This window comes from Apodemus sylvaticus, chromosome 16 (genome assembly GCF_947179515.1).
Source record: "Apodemus sylvaticus chromosome 16, mApoSyl1.1, whole genome shotgun sequence".
NCBI classification, from domain to species: domain Eukaryota; kingdom Metazoa; phylum Chordata; class Mammalia; order Rodentia; family Muridae; genus Apodemus; species Apodemus sylvaticus.
Window position 1 is genome coordinate 31,193,641 of NC_067487.1, and position 22,428 is coordinate 31,216,068.

A 22,428-nucleotide genomic window follows, 5' to 3' on the forward strand; every position below is an offset into this window, starting at 1 on the left:
CTCTGGACTGTTGGGATCCTGTCTGCCTTGAGCTTGTGCAGACTGTGTGCACGCTCTCTGTGAGTTCATCCGTGCGTCAGTCATATTGTGCCTGCAAGACTCTTGCTCCCTCGCAGGCCCTACCATGTCTGGCTCTTACAAGATTTCCACCTCGCCTCTTCTTCTGCATTGACCCCTGACCCCTGAGTGGGGGTGTTTGATGATGGTGTCCCATTAGGGCTGGGTTCTCTAAAGTCTCTTCCTTTCTGATGGGTGCAGTGCAGATCTGTATTAATTACCATCTTCTGCAAGAAGAAGCTTCTCTGAAAGAAGCGGTGTGGTATTAGGAGTCGCTTTATTGCTATGTTTTGCTTTGTTTTTTATTGTTGTTGATGTTTTGTCTTTTTGACATTTAGTTTTCTTCCTCCTCCTCTTCTTCTTCTTCTTCTTCTTCTTCTTCTTCTTCTTCTTCTTCTTCTTCTTCTTCTTCTTCTTCTTCTTTTTGAGAGAGAGAATGAATTTAGGTGGGTAGGGAGCTGAGGAGTTTCTGGGAGAAGATGGGGGAAAAGATCAAACTCTATTGTATGAAGATTTTTTTTAAAAAATCTGAAGTTTAATCTGAGATTTTCTGCCTCAAGAAGGAGCATAGATGCGGGTGTGAGGAACTGTAGATGCCAAGATTCCAGACAGAGGCCAGGGCAGAGGGAAGGAAGAGGGTTTAGGGAGGGATGGGGAAGGTGGAGGAATATAAACAGAATGACAATGAGAGTCCAATACTCAGATGGGAAGGGCTTAGGTGGGGTGAGGAGCCGGGAGATGCAGGAGAGGAGGAGGCACACACAGGGTCTTAAATAAGAAAACACACAAAGCACAAAATGCAGTGGACTCCTAATGTAACAAAATGTCCATCAAAATGCTTGACCTCAGGCCTAAGAGTTGGCTCAGTGATTAAGAGCATGCCCTGTTCTTGCAGAAAATCCAGGTTCAGTTCCCAACACCCATGCAGGGCAGCTCACAACTGCCTGCAACCCCGGATCCAGGGTATCCTATGCCTTCTTCTGCCCTCTTCTGGCCTTTGTAAGTACTGCGCTCACGTGCACAGACACACATCCCGGGGTATACATACATACATACATATAATTAAAACTGAAGTCTTTAAAAGAATACTAGAGTTTTCATTTCAGCAGAGCTGCAGGGAAAAGGTTCTTTCTAGTTTTAGTGCCATAGATTATCCAGCTCTCTAAAAAAATAAATAAACAAAAACAAAAAACTTGAATATGTTTTTTTTTCCTTCCCAATTGTATATTTGTGGGAAGTTAGATTTTCCTCACCTAATTCAAACAAAACAACAAACGAAACAGACCCAGTGAAGAGCTGATGTGAGAATCCATTTTTCTCATCATCCAATCTTTAGAAGATTCACTAAGATAGTGTACTGGCTGGTTTTGTGTGTCAACTTGACACAGGCTCTAGTTATCACAGAGAAAGGAGTTTCATTTGGGGAAGTGCCTCCATTAGATCCAGCTGTGGGGCATTTTCTCAATTAGTGATCAAGGGGGGAGGGCCCCTTGTGGGTGTTACCATCCCTGGGATCATAATTTTGGGTTCTATAAGAGAGCAGGCTTAGCAAACCAGTAAAAGCAAGCTAGTAAGAAACATCCCTCCATGGCCTCTGCATCAGCTCCTGCTCCAATCCTGACCTCCTTTGGTGATAAACAGCAATTTGGAACTGTAAGCTGAATAAACCCTTTCCTCCCCAACTTGCTTCTTGGTCATGATGTTTGTGCAGGAAGAGAAACCCTGACTAAGACAGATAGAAAACAATGTCACTCTTATGTTTTGTTTTGAAAAAGTATTTTCACTAAAATGCCATCTATGTTGGTATGTAAGGGGTCGCAGCTCTTTCAATTCTTTTAGAAAGCATTAAGAAACATTTGTAAAGCGGTTCAGTGTTAAGTTTGAATATAGTATCAGCAAGCTTAATTCACACACACACACACACACACACACACACAAGCCCACTGTCTTTGAACAACAATAGGTTCTGAGACCAAAGAGTAGGGAAACTGTGGTCATGGGGACGGGAGTTCTGCCCGCATAGCCATGTTCACACTGGCTGGGGAAATCAAAATAAGCAACCAGACCCATCACAGAAAGACTAACTAAAGCTAGCCAAACTTCAGGACTGTTGAGTAGAGGCCTGATTTGTGACACCATGGTAGTCACAGCCCTTCAGTTCACAGACCTGAGATCGGAAGGACACCAAATTCATGCAGCCAAGACCTCCTATATGGTGCACACACTGATATGTTCTGAAACCTCATTTTTGGCTTTCAGAAATATAGGCACCATTTACTCTGCTAACTGTGTATTGGAAAGTAGGAACAGGAAGAGACATATACCTTTCAGGAAGCAAGAATACTAGATCTGCGACACCAGAAGATCTCTAGAATGGCTGGGGTGTGTCTAATGGCTGCCTGGTGAAAAGCAGAGTTTAACCTGACTCTGTATATAATAGACTCTGTCATCCGCACAGAGTTGGAATCAACGGCCTCAGCTATGGGCACACCCCACTGGCTGTCTGACCTCGGTGGCACTGGTCACCTGGGCTCCTTAGCACTTAGATGCTAAGATGTGAAGCCACCAGAAGACTCTGTCTCAAAAGAAAACGAAGGTGAAGAATTGAATACAATTTCTCTAGAGAAACTACACAGCTAGATAGTAAGTACCTGGAAAACCGCTTAGCATCATTATCAACCAGGGAACTATCCTCACAATAGGACACTATTCTGTGCCCGGAAGGATTTAAAAATATAAAAATGATAGTTCATGATTAAAGGTGGCCTGGATGTGGAAAAGTAAAATCCTCCCATGTTGTTGAAGGAGACATACATGTAAATGATGCAGGCACTTGCAAACATGGAATGGCAGTTCCTCTAGAAAGCTTAACAGAGTCACCACCATGTGATTCCTAGGTATATACCCAGCAGAACTGAAAACACATGTCTGAACAAAGACTCACCCGTGAGTGTTCCTGGCAGCATTTCTGAGAATAGCTGAAACATGAATGCAGTCGGTTCTGCCCAGAGGCTGATGGGTAAACAAAATGCAATGTATCCAAACAGCACTGAGAAAATATAATTCTCAGTTATTATAAGAAGAATATAATATTCTTACAACACCGAGGTAATACCGTGTCCTCACTGCAGCACAGTGAGGACAAACCCAGAAAACATTGTGTGAACTGGAAGAAACTAGGTATAAAACTACCTTACCTGCTCAGTACTACATGGAGGTCCTGTCACTGAGGGGACATGGGACACAGAAAGAGAAAGACTCAACCTTTTACCGATTGTTGGGCTTCGTTTGTATAACTCTTCAGGATTAAAACATCTTGGGAGTGGAAAGCAGGTTAGTATTTTCCAGAGGCAGGGGGATGGTAGAGAAGGGATAATGACTGATTGCTAACAGATACATAGTTTCTTCTGGGGATGAAGAGCATGTTTAGAGAGGGGATGATTGTACAAGTGTGAATGAATATGCTAAAGTCCACTGACATGTATACTTAAAATAGTTTTTTGAGACTTTACTTATTTGTATTTTATGTGCATGAGTGTTTGTCTGAATGCATGTCTGTGCACCGTGTGCATACAGAGGCCAGAAGAGGGAGTCAGATGCCCTAGAATGGAAGTTACAGATGGCTGTGAGCTGCCATGTGGGTGCTGGGAATCAAACTTGGGTCCTCTGGAAGAGCTGTCAGAGCTTTTAATCAATGAGCTATCTCTGCAGTTCCCTGATATGTTTGTATTAAAAGGTGAACTTTTTGACGCATGCGTTATGTGTCATGTGTTGCATAGGGTTTCAAGTAATCATGGGTCATATGTTCTAACAGTGGTCCCTTAAGATTACATAACCTAGGGCTGGGAACATGACTCAGCTGGTAAAGGAAGGAGCTTGCCTCATAAAACCGGCAAGCTGAATTTGATCCTGGGAACCCATATAGTGGAAGGACACACACACACACATACACACACACACACACAGGCACTCACGAATACAATTTTAAAAGATTATATTACTTAATGATAGTATTTCCATTCTGGTTTGTGTATATGTGTTCTGATATTCAAACAGTGATGAATGTGTCTGCCAGAACATTTTCCAGAACACTATCATTAGGTGACATTTGAGTGTATCTAATCAGAATTGTATTTTTTTTAAAAGGTTGGGATCTGCCTTGCTCATATCTACACTAATGTGCTTGTTTCCTGAGATCAAGTGTAAACGGAGTCTTGATTCGTAGGGAGATCCTCCCCAGGCAGATTACCTGTGGGGTTGATGAGATCCATCAGAAAGAGTGTTGGAAATGGCCCTCCTACTCTAGGGTTCCCACTCTAGGGTGAATAAGGGTGTAGTGGCCAGAAGAACCAGAAGCCACGCCCATCTCCTCTGTGGGATGAAGAGCAGTCATGGAAGTGCCTGATCAGCACCAAGTAGCCAAGAGGGACCTGCCATCTTAAATTGTTTAATAGATATCTGGAGTGGTCAAGAATCACAGAAAGTAGGACCTGGTAGAGACAGGGCGATGGAGGAGCAGGAGGATGCAGCCACACCCACTCTCTTTTAGCTGGAGGTTCTTCCTGGAGGAGATCAAGCAGAGACAAAGAAGACTCAGCGACAAGCACCCTTAGTTTTATATGGGACTAAATATACTAAATTCTAAAGCCAGACTTTTCTTGTGCCAGAGAGTGATCAGAATATTGTTTCCTTCTTGTGAGTGATAAACTGTTTTTCATACATGGGCAAAGAGCAGCTAGCATCCCCAGGTACCTAATTCCTGCTGTTCAGTGGAGAAGTTACCATTATAAATAACCCCAGAGAATGGCAGGGCCTTCCAAGGAAAGGTAGCCACTGAAAGATGAAAAGGCAGAGGTGAAAGGCAGTGGGAGTGTGGAGTATTTCTGGGCGAGGAAGAGAAAACGCAGTTTAAGATGGATTCTGTTTTGACAGTAGATCAGACGTGGGAAGCAGAAAAGTTCTTCTTTAACAATGACTAAATTTTCTGGTTCGGGGGATGTGATGGTTGGCTGTTCCCATAAGTGACTGGAGGCACACAAAAGGAGAAGCAGATTGTGTTGGATGAGAGGGAGATTCTGTCGATGTAGCTCAGTGGGTAGAGCACCTGCCTAGCATGCAGAAAGCTCTGGATTCAAGCTCTAGTAACGCATAATTCTGTATTTCTGCATCACAATTCTGTAGTATTGCATAATGCCTGTAATTCCAATATTCCAGAGGTATATTAGAGGCAGGGAAAGCAGACGTTAATATTATCCTAACTTACATATTGAGTTTGAGGACATACTATGTTGAAGACTCTTGTTGCTACTTTGTTTCCAGCCCAATTTCCCTGTAAAAGAAACCTCAACTCAATCAGTAACAAAACAAGCTACAAGCCTAGATTGGGCAGGTCTCCCACTACACTACTCTATTCCCATCTATATTATCCCATATAATGCGGTTTCTCCAGCCACGAGCTTCTCTCTCTGCAGCCTCTCCATTGATCCTCTCTAGCTCCTCTCCTTCCTGTTGATCTCCCGAGGCTCCTCCCCTAAACTCTCAGCTCCTCCCCCTTCCTCCTGCCCAATCTTTATTGGCTCAAGCCTTTATTTGAACCAAGGTGAAGAGAAGGTTCACAAGGCAAGTCCTCATCTGCAGCCCTTCTGAGGAGTGGAATTAGCATCAAAATACAAGCCCAAGGCTATCCACAACAGACTCTCTTGCAAACAAACATACAAAGAAAAAAGGAGAGTCGTTTCGTTACTGCTGGGACTGACACAACCCAGAGTGATCTGAGGTTGGAGGATCGCCATCATCAGATTGGCCTGTGAGATGTCTGTTGGGTATTTTCGGGATTGCTGGCTGAAGGGGGTGGGTGGCTCCTGAGGGCAGGGTTATTCCTGGCCAGGTGGTCCTGTGTTTTGTGAGGAAGCATGCTCAGCAAGTCAGTAGCAGCATTCCTCCATGGTCCCCTCTTCTGTTCCTCCCTCCAGCTTTCTCCCTTGAGTCTCCTCACTGATAGACTGTGACCTGAAGGGCAAGCCGAGTCTTCATTTCCTTTCCTTCAAAAGCTGCTTTTGGTCAGAATGTTTTATCGTAGCAACTGAAGAGCAGAGCCTCATCTTAAAATATAAAGTGAAGCCAGCTATAGTGGTCCACTCCTTTAAGGCCAGCTCTTGAAAGGCAGAGGCAGGTGGATGTCTGTGAGTTTGAGGCCATCCTAGCTTATATAGAAACTTTGAGGCCAGCCAGGCTACATTCTGAGACTGTTTGAAATAACTACGATAATCAACTAACTAGCTAATCAAACAACACTGCCCTCTCCCCCAAAATAAGGTGGGAACATTGTTGTGTTAGGAAGTGGCTCGTATCCGGACAGATCAAACCAGGCCACTCCAGTCCCACAAGAAGAGGTTTATAGGGGGAAAGCAGGGAAGAGAAGAGGAAGAAGGGGTTTGGGGGGGAGGGAGGTCTCTGCCTTTTATTTGAGCCGTAATGTAATCACACACACCACCATGCATAGGTGAGATGCACAGGTGTGTGGCGGTTGCCATGGCAACAGATGCAAGAGGGTCCTTGTCACCTAGGGATGACATCATCGCTTATTCAGAGATTGTAAACAGCTTCTGATGCCAACAGACATGATTAAGGCTGTCACCCCAGTGCTGCCCTCTCCATGGCCAATTTGTTCTTCACATATGCTCACATCTGCAACACACACACACACACACACACAGCGAATAGAGCGTTGGTGGGCAGAAGGGTGGAGCCAGTATCAATAACTAATAGCAGGGAGTAGCAAAGCCACTATAAAGGAGGCGGAAGCGCTAGATCAATGTTTCTCAATCCCCCTGATGCTTTCACCCTGTAATACAGCTCCGCATGTTATGGTGACCTCCATCCTAAAATTATCTTCATTGCTACCTGTAATTTTGCTACTGTTGTGAATTGGAATGTAAATAACTGTGTTTGTTGATGGTCTTGGGTGACCTCTGTGAAAGGATCACTGGACTCTGGAGGGGTCGAGACCCCCAGGTTGAGAACCACTGTTCTAAGGCAGCAGTGAGGGTTGTGACTTCGCTGCTGGAACGATGAGAAAGGCTCTGGCCACACAGGTCCGCCTTGCAGCAGCAGCAGCACTGTACACACTGCACACTGCACAGTGGCAGTGACACGCAGCCCCGCCTCCCCAGCACCCAGATCCATTTTCTTTGTTTTGCAAGGTGAGGGTATTTTACAGTCCACTCCTCCTGCACTTTATTATTTTTTTTAAAACTTTTTTATTTTGAAACAGAGTCTCGTGTGTATTCCAGGCAGACCTTAAACTCCTTCTGATCCTCCTGTTTCAGCCGGATGGGATGACAGGCTCGCCCCGCAGCCAGGCTACTCTTTCCAACAAGTGATGAGGAATTTTGTTTGCGCTGATGAAGACCATGCAGCATCCCACGGTACTCACTGGCCTGTCAGTTCCTTGAAAGCTGTGACTTGGGGTGTGGTTGGGGTTTGAATGAATTAAGTCAGCTGCTGATTTCTCTCTATTTGTGAGATCTAAAGTCCCACACTTGGTCCACATCAGTTAATGCGAAGCCCTTCATTCTCCGGCCCTGTGCCACCGTAACCTTGGCTCCTACCATTCTGTTAATCCTGCTCTCCAGGCAATCCCACACTCACATCGGGCAAATGCCTCTCCCTCCTCCCTCCTTCCCCTTTCCTCCCCTCTTCCCTCCCTCCTTCCTTTCCGCTTGCTTACTCTCTCTCTCTCTCTCTCTCTCTCTCTCTCTCTCTCTCTCTTGATACAGGGCCCTGTTATATAACCTAGGGGTGGCATTAAACTTCAGGCAATTCTCCTGCCTTAGCTCCTGAGTGCTGGATTAAGAGTCTCAGCCAAGCCTGGCTTGCTTACCTGCCTTCTCCTCCCTCGCCTGTCCTTCCCCTCCTTCTATTTCTCCCTTCCCTCAGCCTCTTCCTACTTTTCTCTTTAGAGACAGAGTCTTATTATACTGCCTAGGCTAACCTCAACCTTCTGGGCTCAAGTCCTTCTACCTCAGCCCAAGGACTACCACCCCCAGTCCATGTCCCTCAATAAGCTGTTTCTTCAGCTAGGAATACCAGTCTGAAGCTAAAATCCTTTTTCTGCTTCCTGTCTGTCTTAGAATCAATTCCTATTTAATCTTGCATGACCATGCCTTCACCCACTGAGGAGGAAAAACAGCCCTCCACACAGTAGGACTTCATGCTACTCAAACTGTCTGTGAGAAAAAGCTGATATCCAGCAAACTCTTAGCTTGTCGTGACTTTGCAGGACACGGTGTCTCGCTTGATTTTGCAGGAAAGCATCTCCCAGTTGATCTGAGCTCTGTCAGAGTCTGAAGAGAGGCTTTCGGGGGTCACTGGTTCGCAGCCACGTGGTCCTTTCTCTTCAGAACAGCACACACCCTTCCCCTTCTCAGGTTCAGCGTCTTCCCTTTTCTCTGGAAGAGCACAAAATTCCTCCTCCCACGAGTATCACGAGACAACTCTCAGCCAAGGTCTTAAGTTATATCTCTGTTAAAGATAAGGATAGAAAGAGGCAGAAGGAGGTGGGGGAGAGAATGAGGAGGAGGAGAGGGGAGGGGAAGGGAGGGAGGAAACCCTTATTATCTTTTCCCAAATCTGTAACTTCATCTCTAATCATCGGACTAACTTAAAGGATATTGTCCAAAATGCCAACTTTAAGGGTCACAGCCAAGAAAAATCAGGAAAGCTGAAGAAGAAAAGAGACCACAAATGACACAGGGATGGTGTTGGCCTGTGTCCTGGGGTGGGACACAGGGATGGTGTTGGCCTGTGTCCTGGGATGGGAACATAGCACAGTGAGAAATGGAGACGCCTGAATAAACAGAGGTTAGTTTATTCACAAAAGTCAACCTTTTAGTTTTTTTTATTTTTTTAATTTATTTATTATTATATGTAAGTACACCATAGCTGTCTCCTGACATGCCGGAAGAGGGCATCAGATCTCTTTACGGATGGTCGTGAGCCACCATGCGGTTGATGGGATTTGAACTCAGGACCTCTGGAAGAGTAGTCAGTGCTCTTAACCGCTGAGCCATCTCCCCACTATTTTTAAATTTACATATAATCTACACACACACACACACACACACACACACTGGGGTATATGTATACAATTACTAGCATATATGGTGTATATGTACAATCAGTTCTTTTCTTCTGTCACATGGGTTCCAGGGATTAAACTCAGGGTACAAGGCCACCTCAATTGTCCAAATTATCTATCTGTCTGTCTGTCTGTCTGTCTGTCTGTCTGTCTATCCATCCATCTACCCATCCATCCACCCACCCACCCACCTATCTTTCTACCTATCTATCTATCTATCTATCTATCTATCTATCTATCTGTCTGTCTGTCTGAGTGTGTGTGTGTGTGTGTGTGTGTGTGTGTGTGTGCGCGCAGTTGCCAGGGGAATCCAGCAGAGGGCGCTGATCACTGGATCCCCTGGAGCTGGAGTTCCAGGCGGTTGTAGCTGGCCAGGTGTGTGCTGAGAACCTAACTCTTCAGCATGAGCTGTCTCCCTGCCCTCTACTTCCCCATTTTTTGTCATTTTGTTTTGAGAGCGGTACCATGCTATGTAATATGTGAACTTTAAGACAGCTTTATAAAAAAACATTCATGTGACATATTAGAATAATCATGATATTGCACCACACAGAGTTTGGCAGGTGAACATCCTCTTCTTGATTCCTTGGTTCTAAAGGGATGAGAAATGCTGACATCCAATTTCAAGCTCTCTATCTCTTGAGGCTTTTCTGCCATTTTTTTTTTTTTTTTTTTTTTTTTGCTCAGTTCACCCTTACCCTGCCTGGGTGAACTCTGGTGAACTCTGACATCTGGTCCTCGGATCACTGTTCCCTCTTTTGGATCCCATGGTCTCTGCCACCTGCTGCCTCAGCTTAACGTCATCTGCTCTGAGAGCTCCCCCCGCCCCCCCCCAACCTCTGTCACAGTAACACAGTCCAAATCATCATTTATACTCTGTGAACTTGCAGTCTTTGTTTCCTTCATGAGGAGAGAGGCCCTGGATGTCTTGTTCTGTGTTGCATGTTGCTTCTGGGCCCACACACAGTGACTTGTCTGTTGCTACAGACTGAAGGTCTGTGCCTCACACTGAGGCATTAAGATGCTAAACCCCAACCAGACAACGCTGAGAACTGAGGGATTTGAACTAGACCATGACAGTGTGGCCCTCATGAATAGGGCTAGTGCCCTTCTAAGAGAAGACCCAGAAAGTTCCTCTGCCCCTTCTAGTTTGTGAGGCTGTCTCTGAACCATAAGCAGGCTCTTCCTGATGTTTTCCTGGTTTGGGGTTTCTCAGTCCCCAGAACTGTGAAAACCTTTCTATTGTTTAACTGACATCGTCTACGGTATTTTGTTATAGCAGCTTTGGTGGACTTAGGCAGCTGTAATAGTTGATCAAGAAGTATTATTAGTTGGATAAGCACCAAGGGATCATTTTCCAACAGTAAAATACGTGGCTGTTGTGAAATGTATGATAAACATCTACCCCCAAATTTATTTAAATAATTTAGTAAAAGGAACCATCAAGACAATAAACTTGGTCAAATGAAACTTCAAAGAACAGAAGTCTCTGTAGAGTGATTATTGGTGATTAGGGTCTGGGCCAGATGTTCCTGGGTCCTGGGCCTCAAGGGTGAAATAAAAGTTCACTCACAAGTTCACTCACATGGCAAAGTAGTGACAGGATTTTATTCAAAGTATAGCAATATGACAGATCAGAAATTCAGTGCTGAGGTTGCCAGAGGACACATGAATGAAGATACCCAAGGGTCCCAATTACTATTTGGGGCTTCTTTTTATGAAGTTCAAAATTGTTTGTGAAGGGACATAGTTGGGGGTGATTATTTTGATTGGCAGATTTAGTTATATAACGCCTCCTCTCCTGCGCATGCTCTTCCTGTGGTGGCTTGAATAAGAGCCCCCAGAGGCTATATATTTGAATGTTTAGCCATCAGGAGATGGCACTACCTGAGAAGGATTAGGAGGCATGGCTTTGTTAGAGAAGTGTGTCACTGGGGTGAACTCTGAGGTTTCAAAACCCCAACCTGGATCCTGCTGCCTGTAGATCAGAATGTAGAACTCTTAGCTCCTTCTGCAGCGCCGTGTCTGCCTCCAGGCCGCCATGTTCCCTGCCATGATGATGACGGACTAAACTTCTGGAACTGTAAGTCATCCCCAACTACATGTTTTTTTTCTTAAAGAGTTGCCATGGTCAGGCTGGAGAGATGGCTCAGTGGTTAAGAGCACTGACTGCCCTTCCAAAGGTCCTGAGTTCAAATCCCAGCAACCACATGGTGGCTCACAACCATCTGTAATGCGATCTGACGCCTTCTTCTGGAGCATCTGAAGACAGCTACAGTGTACTTACATATAATAAATAAATCTTAAAAAAAAAAAGAGTTGCCATGGTGATGGTGTCTTTCCACAGCAACAGAGCAGTGACTAAAATACTTCCCATAATGCATCTGATTTTAACCATATGTACATCCAATAATGTATAGCCATAAGATGGTGGGGCGGGGGATATGCCTAGAAGTTCAGTTTGAAGAATAAGGGCTGCATTATTATGTATGTACCAAAAGTAGTCTAGGCCAGATCAACCCATTTTTGTAGATCCTGGATCATTATCAAGGAGTTTTTTTGTTTGTTTGTTTGTTTTTTGGATTTGTTTTTTTTTTTCAAGACAGGGTTTCTCTGTGTAGCCCTGGCTGTCCTGGAACTCACTCTGTAGACCAGGCTGGCCTCGAACCCAGAAATCTGCCTGCCTCTGCCTCCCAGAGTGCTGGGATTACAGGCATGCGCCACCACCGCCTGACTTATCAAGGAGTTATTAAAGGGAGTGACTAACTCTATTGTTTAAAGCAGGAGACCTAGAGACTCATACAGGAGAGCTTCCGTTACTAACAGGTTCCTAGCTCCTCAGTTCTAGGAGGGGCGTGTGCACAGCCCATGCCTAACGGGATCCTAAAATGCCAAGCCATTCCTTACGTGAGCCTGTCTCAGAGATAGGGGAGGCGGTCTGGAATAAGTTAGCCAGGCTAGAAGCCTGGTAACTATCCTAGAAGCTAACCAGCTGTAGTCTTTGGAGTTATCTTTATTGATTGGGAATCATTGGCGTACATAACAGAATGCTAACTTCGCAGAACCTGGTCTTTAATCATAATAATTAGTAAGTTAAATGGAAGTCCATTCTCCAGAAGAGTTAAGTTTGAGAGGGCTCGCCACCCAGTGCTCAGGCCTGACTCTGAGAGGATATGCAACTATGTCTTTGTCATAATAATAAGCGTTGGAGCTTAAACAACTCGAGCCAGCAGGCCTACTGGAGGTTGGCTTGCACAGTTGTGCTACCCAGGAGCAAGGCACCAGATGCCTGCTTCATCCTGTCGTTCCCTCAGACCATCATTTGTCCCAGTATCCGGGCTTCAAGAGCCAGCCAGTGTTTTGCCATCCCTGAAGTCTGGCCGGAGATTTCCTTGCTCCTTATGAGGAAAACGGATACGTGCAGCCCATATTATCAGAATGATTAGCCGAATGGCCACAAGCCCTCCAGATGCAGAGGCAGGAGGAGAAGGAGTTTGAGGCTAGCCTGGGCTACATAAGACCTTGTATCAAAACCCCCCAAAAACAAAAAAGCAAAAACCAAGCAGTACAGGCTGAGGATGTGACTAAGGTGGTAGAGTACATGCCTAGCAAGGCACAAAGCCAGGACTTCCAGTCTCAGAACAGCATACAACAAGGCATGGCGCTACCTGCCTGTAATCCTCAGGCAGGAGGTTCAGGCAAAAATAGCCGTTCAAGGTTTATCTTTGTCTACCTAGTGAGTTCAAGGCCAGCCTGAACCGCAAAGACACCCTGTTATCTTTATCAACTGACTTTCCTGGCCATCCTTTTGGCTGTGTAGCTGTATGTGAAGCCCCAACTGGGGATTTCCAGAAATAACTGAGGCTGGGAAGGAGAATTGGAAGGTGGGAGCCCAGCTCCTGCAGCCAGCACATGAACACCAGAGGTCTGGCAAAGCAAGCAGAAACGGAAAGATGAGCTCATCTGTATTCTGGCCAGCGGGCCCAGCTGCACGCTGGCTAGGCAGGTATCAGAGCCCTCTTCTCCCGGCTCTCGCTCCCCTAAGACAGGCCTCTGGAAATCAGGTCTGCTGGCCAGCTTCCCACGTAGGCCGTTCTCTAAATTTAGAACGTGCTTTCTGCAGGTGGAGAGCTAACTCCGAGGCCAAAGCACTAACCAGGGACTTTGAGAAGAAAGCATTTTCAAAGCAAATAATGACCCGAGCAGAGAAGAACACACAGTCCCTGTGCACATCAGTGGGAATCACTTGGCAAGTGGCATCTTGCCAGGGAATTAACTCAAAACAAATCCCTTATAGCCCCGAGGGCCTAGGGGGGAGTTTCAGGAAGAGTCAGTCTGGGAGGCCTGTGTAAGAGCTTACAGGAATTGCCTCACTAGCATTTGGACGTAGGCGCTCAGCCTAGCCTCTGCGCCTGGGAAAGGGTATGCCGATCAGAGTTTACATCAGGGAGAGACTGTGGAGACAGCCCGTGGTCGTTTTTCACGGTGCAGATGAGGCGCCCAGGGCACAGAAAGGTTAAGGCCTCTGCAAAAGGCATGCAGTAGAGAACTGGGAGGAGAAATCTAGGTCGCTGGTCTCCCAGTACAGATGTTCCAACCCAAGTGCCTTACAGATGGGCGAGGCACGGGGTGTGGCGTCCACGCGCACTTGCTCCTTGCGCGATGGAGCCCAGGTGCAGAGCTGAACTGTCAGTCAGCAAACGGCAGGATGAGAGAAAGAAACGTGGTCCCCGTGCAGCGGGGCAGCATGTGACAGTGTGACAAGATGCGTCAGCACGGGAACAATTAAAAGCGGCGCCATGGCAACCAGCCTTCACTGTGGGCCTAGACAGCGTGGGTAATTGCGGGTGCTGTTCAAGATGGCTTCTCATCCACTGAGAGGCTCTGAAGTCGACCGCACAGAGAACTCAGCCGGCTCCATCTTCCTCACCAAGGGTTGGGCCTTTCAGTTTAACTCAGGAGAGAAACAAACCCAGCAGCCTTGGGATTTCCCCCAGAATTACCACGTCAATTGTAAAGAATAGTTTTGTTTCCCTTTAGAGCAGTGTGCTGTTTCAATGTCCCATGGGCACCAATGTTCCAACAAGGGGCTCAGAAGCAAGCAGAAGAACTCCTTCCCTCCCTCTCACCCTCCCTCCCTTCTTTCCCTCCCTCCCTCCCCTCCCTCCCGCTCCCCTCTCTCTCTTTCCCTCCCCTTTCTTTCCCCCCTCCCTCCCTCCCTCCCTCCCTCCCTCCCTCCCTCCTCCTTTTCCTTTCTCTCTTTTCATTAGTTAAGACAGGATCTTAAGCTGTAAGTCCAAGCTGGCCTGAAACTTACTATGTAGCCCAGGCAAGCCTCAAACTTACAGAAATCCTCCAGCCTCAGCTTCTTTTGTGCTGAAATTACAAGTGTGACCACTGTGCCCAGCTTGTAACATTTTTGTATATTGCAGGCTCTACTACTACACTGCCACCCCTGCACACCGATTACTACCACCACCACCACCACCACCAACAACAACAACAACAATAACAACAACAACAACAAGGCAAACATAAATCTTTGACATGGCAGGAGACAGGTGAAGGCGTGGCCTGAATTTGTTTCATCAGCTGGATTCATTATTGGGGCGCTGTGCTTGGCTGCCAGGGCTGCCCTGATTTTAACTTTGATCATTATGCATACACCCTGTCCCAGGCACAGACCACTTGCTGTCTCAATATCTGCTCCCGTTTCCCGCCCCCTGTTATTTTTATGATGGAGTCAGGGTCTCACTGTACCACCCAGGCTGTTCTTGAGCTCAGGATCCTCCTGCTTCAGTTCTCTGAGCACTGGATTTACACGCCTCTACCACAATGCCCAACCTCTCTCTCATTCTATCTTGTTGCTTTACATTTCTAACTGGGCACCTTGCTGTAAAGACTCCCAGCTCCCCTTAGAGGCAGGGGTGGTCCTCTGGCCAGGCTGACCATGCTGTGAGTGGGAGTGCTGCTTCCCTAGAGTTGTTCTCTGCTGTCTCCCATGGGGGGGGGGGAGAAAGAGAGAGAGAGAGAGAGAGAGAGAGAGAGAGAGGGGGAGGGAGAGGGGGAGGGGGAGGGGAAGAGGGAGGGGAGGGAGGGAGAGAGGGGAGGGAGGGTGAAAGGAGGGAGGGAAGGAATTCTTCTGCTTGCTTCTGAGCCCCTTGTTGGAACATTGGTGCCTAGGGGACATTGAAACAGCATACTCCCTGCTTACAAATAGGGGGAGGGGGAGGGGGAGAGGGAGAGGAGAAGAAGAGGAGGAAAGGGAGGAAGGGAGGGGGAGAGAGATGGCAGGGAGGGAGAGAAAGAGGGGAGGAGAAGGGGGAGAGAGGAGAAACTGGGCCTGGCATGGATTTTTGAAACTTAATCCTACCCCCTACCGCCAAGACACACCTCTTCCAACATGGCCACACCTCCTAATCCTTCCCAAACAGTCCCACTAAGTGGGGACCAAGCATTCAAACATCCCCATTCTAACCACCACAATAAAATACCTCGAGCTCGTTTTATGACTTCTGCTGCCTCAGAAGTCTGAAATCTGTTCCCTTGGGGTAGACTCAGTGGGCAGGGCTGTGATTTACTGGACGCTCTCTCTGCTGTGTTAGCTTTCGGAAGCCACCTGCCTGGTCTGTGACTACTTCTCAAGTCATCCTAGCTTCTTGCCTCCATCATCTCCTACGTCTGTCATCAAATGTGTCTTCTTCTCCGAAGGACACTTGTGATGATAGTTTAGATTTTACAAATGACTCAGAATCGTCTCCTCATCTCAAGATTCTTAACTCGATCACACATGACAATGCCCCTTTTGCTATATAAGGTTGAACATGGGAGGTTTTAATCTTTAGCATGTGGATATTAGCCTACCCAAGGGGAAAAAAGCCAAACAACTTTTATTTACTTCTTTGCCACAACATTGCATGTGGGTTGAAAGGTCATCCATATTGACACACTGCTCTTTCCTTCTGCTGCCGTGTCCTCGAATGTTGATTTAAACAAGTATTCTAAGTATCAGCTGTGGATGACCGAGAAGATGTTAATTATTTGCATGTTTCTATATTTGTGTGTATAAGCTACCAAATATAATGTTCCACAATTTTATATGAAACACATGCTCATAAAGGATAATGTGTGATAATCGAGGGGCCCTTCCATTTATTAAATGCCTTTTGAATCCCCTTTGTTCCTGACTATGCCACGAAAGTCTGGAGTTGGGACTAGGTATCTAAAATGGCCCCCAGTGGCAAGGAGACCTCGGGTAACTGTGTGAGAGATGGCCAGTGTAAATGAGAACACTGTATCTGTAATGCAAATGAGTTCCTGGGATCTCACTCAGAGATGCTTTATGGGTGTCATTAAGCTTCAGGAAATGGGAATCAGGAAATGAACGACCAGAATCCACGGGTGTCTGAGCAGCTCTCATTTTCCTGCCTCAGAGTTTCTCCCAGCTCTGCCTTCTCTCTCTTTCCTCTCTGTTCACATGGCGGTTTCCAGCCACCCTAGACTTTTTGACTCCCTTCAGTTGGCAGTCCCTCTCCAGTGTGGGGAGGTCACGCTCTAATGCAGCTGCCACAGCCGGAGCAGCTGGCTTGGCAAGGCAAGAGGTCCTCATGCAGGCCTCTCAGAGACGACGTGAGGGGAGAGGAAGCGGGGCGGCCGATACAGTGGTTGTGACCTGAGTTATTCACGTGAACTGCTGGTCGTCACTTCCGGGTGGTCCACTTTGCTCTTGGGATTGTAAGGGTTCTCCTCAGAGAGCCACGGAGCAGGGGGCCATAGCGATTTGTGATGGTGGTGGAGTGTGGGGCTGCTGTCAGGACAGACCCTGATGCTCTTTTGGACCTAGTAGGAGGAGCTTCTGCCCAGAAATAACAGACTGTCAGATGTGAGAAGGACTTGATTTTAGTCATGTCCATGGTTCTGTCTTGGTCTGTGGGTTCTCACTTCAGGAAGGAAGTCGTGCGTGGCCCCTAAGGGGCCATTGTTGCTCCTTGAAACTCACTTATGTTAGCCAATAGTTTTTAGAACTTTTCCTTCCTTCTTTCCTTCCTTCCTTCCTTCCTTCCTTCCTTCCTTTCTTCTTCCCTCTTTCCCCCCCTCCTCTTCCTCCTACTCCTCTCTAATTTTTTTTTCAAGACAGGATTTCTTTCTGTAGTTCTAAGCTGTCCTGGAATTCTCTCTGTAAACCAGGCTGGTTTTGAACTCAGAGATTCACTAGCCTCTGTCTCCTGAGCACTAGGACTAAAGGTGTGTGCCACTGTGCCTGGCAAACTTTAGAACTGTTTTATAGGACTTAGTCTCTGTAGGGCTGACGTTTCAGGTCATAGGAATCTTGCATCTAGGAATGCTGAAAGGTAGAAATCAAGTCACCGCTGCTGTAAAAAACATTTAAAAATCCCAGCGTGGTATTCCTTCCCGCCTTAGACCATTTATGTTCCTGGATGAAAGGCACAACAGCCTTGATATTTTAATATGCCTTACGTAGCACAACAGCTGGGCAACTGCCTAACCTCCATGCTGTTGGAATCCACTTCCTACTGATAATTTTGAGTTATTACTTACTGATTCCTAACTTCCATCTTGGCTGCTCTTGACCTAGTTAGGCAGCCCTTTGGGCCACATTCTCTGACCTTTAGCCCATGGTGGCTCTTCTCCTCCCTCCTGCTTGTCATTGTTCTTCCATGGTGGCCTTTTCTCTCCTTCTCTCTCCTGCACATCTTCTCTGTCCCATAGCTGCTACTTCTCCTCTCGGCTCCTTCCTCTATGCCTGCCAAAACTCAACCCTACCTATTTCTCTTCTCCCTAGTTGTTGGCTGTTGGCATCTTCATTCACCAATCACAATCAAATGGGGGCAGGGTCGCCAAGGGCTATGTGCAGACTCTCTTGTCTTTGAGGCAGTTTTGGGGCCCCAAAATTAGCATTAGAATGCAAGCAGCATTAGACCAAGCCACTACGCATCTCTTGACCACATCCAGTTCTTGCTGCTGAAACTGAACAAGGAAAAGGAAGAAGGCAGAAGCATGGTGGACCACATCAGGGATTCCAGCACCAAGGAGACTGATGTAGGAAGATCATGAGTTTGGTCTAACCTGGGGCATGTTTAGAGAAAACCAGTCTTAAAATCACAGAAAACATTATTTTTAATAGTTCTGGAAGTTGAGAAGTCCAAGGGTGCCACATTTGGTGAGGACCTGCTGGCTAGTGGGGATTCTGCGGGTACTATGTGGGGGAAAGAGAAAACTTGCTCTTATGAGTCTCTCTAAGAAGCCACTAATGTGATCAAGAGGGCCCCAGGAACTCTTCCAATCCTAATTGCTTTCCAAAGGCCTCAGTTCCAAATACTATTAACATAGGACTTTGGAAGACTAAGTTTCTTAGAGAATTTTGGAAGAGCCAAAGAGTCAGACTATAACATATCTTTTTTTTTTTAAATTTTAAAGATTAAGATTTTAAAGATTAAGAAGATCGTGGCAGTATTAGGTCCAGCTAACCGGCATCAATAGTACCAGTAATGCAAAGGTTCACTTTAGTAGTTCTGGTATCTTGTTACTCTCAGCTTATTCTGCAGTGTCAGCTAACCAAAACCACAGAATCTTCACTATCAAAACAACATGGCCCTGATAAGAGTCTTTAATCTTCCCTCTGAAATTTCACAAGCCAGGCCTCCATCTTCTGCACTGTTTTCAGCATTATCTTCCAAGCTCCTACAGAACATTCCACAGAACTCTTAACAACCAATGGCTCTTCTAGCGTAAAGTTCCAAGGTCCTTCCACAGTCCTCCCCAAAACATGGTCAGGTTGTCACAGGAATACCCCACTCCTGGTACCAATTTGTCTTAGTCAGGGTTCCCATTTCTGCACAAACATCATGACCAGGAGACAAGCTGTGGAGGAAAGGGTTTATTCAGCTTATACTTCCACATTGCTGTTCATCACCAAAGGAAATCAGGACTGGAACTCAAGCAGTCAGAAAGCAGGAGCTGATGCAGAGGTCATGGAGGAATGTTACTTACTGGCCTGCTTCCCCTGGCTTGCTCATCTTGCTTTCTTATAGAACCAAGACCACCAGCCCAGGGATGGCATCACCCACAAGGGGCCCTCCCCTCTTGATCACTAATCGAGAAAATGCCCCACAGCTGGATGTCATGGAGGAATTTCTTCAATTGAAGCTCCTTTCTCTGTGATAACTGTAGCTTGTGTCAAGTTGACACAGAAAAACAGCCAGTACATAAGGGGACCTATATTCCCGACTTGATCTTGTCACCCTGAGGGTCTACTCAAATTGAAGACAAAGAATTGAATATCTGTAGATTTCAACTTGCTAAATAAGAAAGTTATCCTTGTTCTTTGGAGAAGGCTGTGTGTGAGACTTGAACAAGTAAGGAAAAGTGGTTAAGAAACTTCTTTTCCTATTTTGACACACCAGTATAATTTCCAACACTGTGTGTTATATTCCTATAATCTCTTCAACTTTGAGAGAGGAACCCAGACTGTAAAGAGAGCTGGTCTTTGATATAGGTGGAGGGCAACAGGGAACTCTATTCTTGCCTGCATGGGATGTACTTGTCCTTACAGTGCTTGGAGATGTACTTATGGGCTGGGGCTGGGGCTGGGGCTACAGAATAGAGCAGTGGTGTGAGTCTCTTGCTTGGTTTGCAGTGCTTCTGATGTCCAGACTAGCATGCCTTTAATCCCCATTAGTTAAAAATAGGAAAGCAGACTGAAAGTAAGGATTGAGAAGAGGCTGACCCGCGGCTTTCTTCTGACATGGACAGACCCATCATCCGGGCACAATGTTCTCGTCAACTTAAATGACAGAGAGTGACCTTCCACAGGAACAGGCTTAATGGGGAAGAGAAGTGACCATGGCAACGGTGGGCATGTTCAGGGAGGCAGAGAGAAGCAAGGCTTTTTGAAGGTAAAATGGGGAGGACACATAAGTTGTTTTGAGCTGAAGAGAACATTGACTGTGGACTTATTGTGGGAATTGACGTCAGTTCAGTGATGGAGAGCGTCCCAGGCAATTGTTTTTTATGTCCTTGTGATTCAAGAACCTTGTAACAAAGGTTCGGTTTGTGAAGTCCTTTGTAAATGTTCTGATTACAGGCCTTGGTTCTGATTAGAGCCCTTCAATGGGCCTCTGCGATGGTTCTTATCATAGCCTTGTGCAGGAGGACACTGCCCTCCCAGTCTCCTGACTCTTGTTTGACACCATGTTGGAATGGGCAGCCGTTGATAGTCTAACGGTAGTGAAATCGTCCAGCAGCAGTCAGGGAGCTGACTGGATTCAACTGAATGAAGCTAGGAAAGGTTTCCTGGCTGCAGTGTTGCTGAAATGCGGGGCTGGTTCCCAGTGAGACCTCCTGAGCCTAGGAAGGTAGCCATGGACAGCACTGTTCCCATGGCAACGCCTCTAGGAGCAGAGGCTTGGGAAGTGATTCTGTGGAAAGCTCTGCTAGCATCCTCTGGGGAAGGGTAACAAGGACTCCACATCCCACTCGAGAGCCTGATTCAGAAGGGCCTGGTGTGTGTGTGTGTGTGTGTATGTGTGTGTGTGTATGTGTGCCTGGTTAAGTGTGTACATGCATGTGTGTATATTTCTTCTTTCATTTTTTCTAGTGAAATATATTTTAACATATCTTTTGTGGGCTTTTTTGTTTTTTGGGTTTTTTTTTTTTTTTTTTTTTTTACTTAGTCCTTTTGGGAAGCAAGCCTTAGCACAACTGTTAAAAGTATCTTCGTTTGGCAAAATCTTTTCATTTATCAGAAAAGTTCATTTACTTAGCAAATACTTTTTGAACAACTACTATACACCATACATGCGCTGTTCTAAGCTCTGGGTACATAGTGTGTGAATAAGACTGACAGAGTCTTCACTGAACTCCAAAGTAGTTAAACCAGCTAAAAAGAGGAGCAGGGAGTTCTGCATCTTAAGATCCTGTTGTTTGGATCCAAGTGCTATGGTTATTACAAAGTTCTATAGTGCATATTGGGAACCCCAGTTCTTAGGGTCCTAGATGGGGGAGAAATAAAGTCAGCATAAGCTTTTTAGATAAAATGGGGCAGGGATACCTACATCAAGTCTCATCATGAGTTGCAAAAAACAAACCAACACCCACAAACCTAAGCACTTGAGCTGTGGACTCCAGTGCTCGGCACTTAGCTAGAACTCTCTTTTGTTTCCTGATAGGTTCAAGATACCTATCATTGGTTGGGGTCAAGTTGGAGAAAATATAAACATGTCTGGAGGGGGTCTTGAAAAATGGACTCCAGGCTCAACTGGGATAATAAAGAACACGAAACAAAGAAACAAGAAACGGCTCTGCCCCCTCCACAGGGTAAGAGCTGCAGGTGTAGAGTTAGCAGCTGCTCCCGGACTTCCTCTAAAAGCTAAAGAGAACTCACCGTATGACTCAGTAGTTCCACTCCTAGGCATACACCCAAGAGAGCCAGAAGCATACATTATACTAAAACCTATACAAAAGCATATAATATCATTAAATACAAACATGCATTACATTAAAACCTATATACAAAAATCTACATCATCAGTAAACACAAGGGCAAAATTAGAAACAACCCAAGTCCATACCAGCTAATGAATGTGTAAAATATTATGTGTATGTCAAATTTAAAAAGTAAAGTAAGTATAGCGGAATACTACTCAGCCATAAAAAGTAATGAAACCTTGCATGCAATAACAAGGATAGATCTGAAAAATAAAGGAGTAAAGGTCAGACAGATATTTATGCTGTCACATAATCAAAATGTCTAGAATAAGAAAATATGTAGAATCAAATGAGTATGGTGTAAACAGGGGATGGTAGGGTACCCTTGTAAACTTAGCACATTTACACACAGGAGATAGATTCAGGATAGAAGGCTAAGATTATCCTTAACTACAAAGTAAGTTAGAGGCCAGTCTGCGCTTGAGAGACCCTGTCTCAAAAAGACAAACGATACATTTTATACAATCTAGGAACTGAGAAAGTGCTCCCAGCCTGCCCTGCCTCGGTTGACACACACATAGGCTGCAGCTGGCTTCAGATGACAAATCCCCTTGCTTCAGACTCTTCCTTTGCAGCAGCTTCTAAGCAAAGAGGAGGAGGGTGGCTTCGGGAACAGAACAGTGCTTGTTAGAGCGCTACATTGTTTACATATGTTTCGACTTCAGCCGCAGGGATGACTTCATAGTTTTCAAATACTAGGGGTTGCGGTTCTTACACTCTGTTCT

The 22,428-nt window shown here is 45.9% G+C and overlaps 1 pseudogene; it reads right to left on the reverse strand.

Annotated features, from left to right (window-relative positions):
• Positions 1-12,494, reverse strand: part of LOC127667116 (non-histone chromosomal protein HMG-17-like) — a 38,217-nt pseudogene extending 25,723 nt beyond the window's left edge.
• Positions 12,495-22,428: the final 9,934 nt, after the last annotated feature.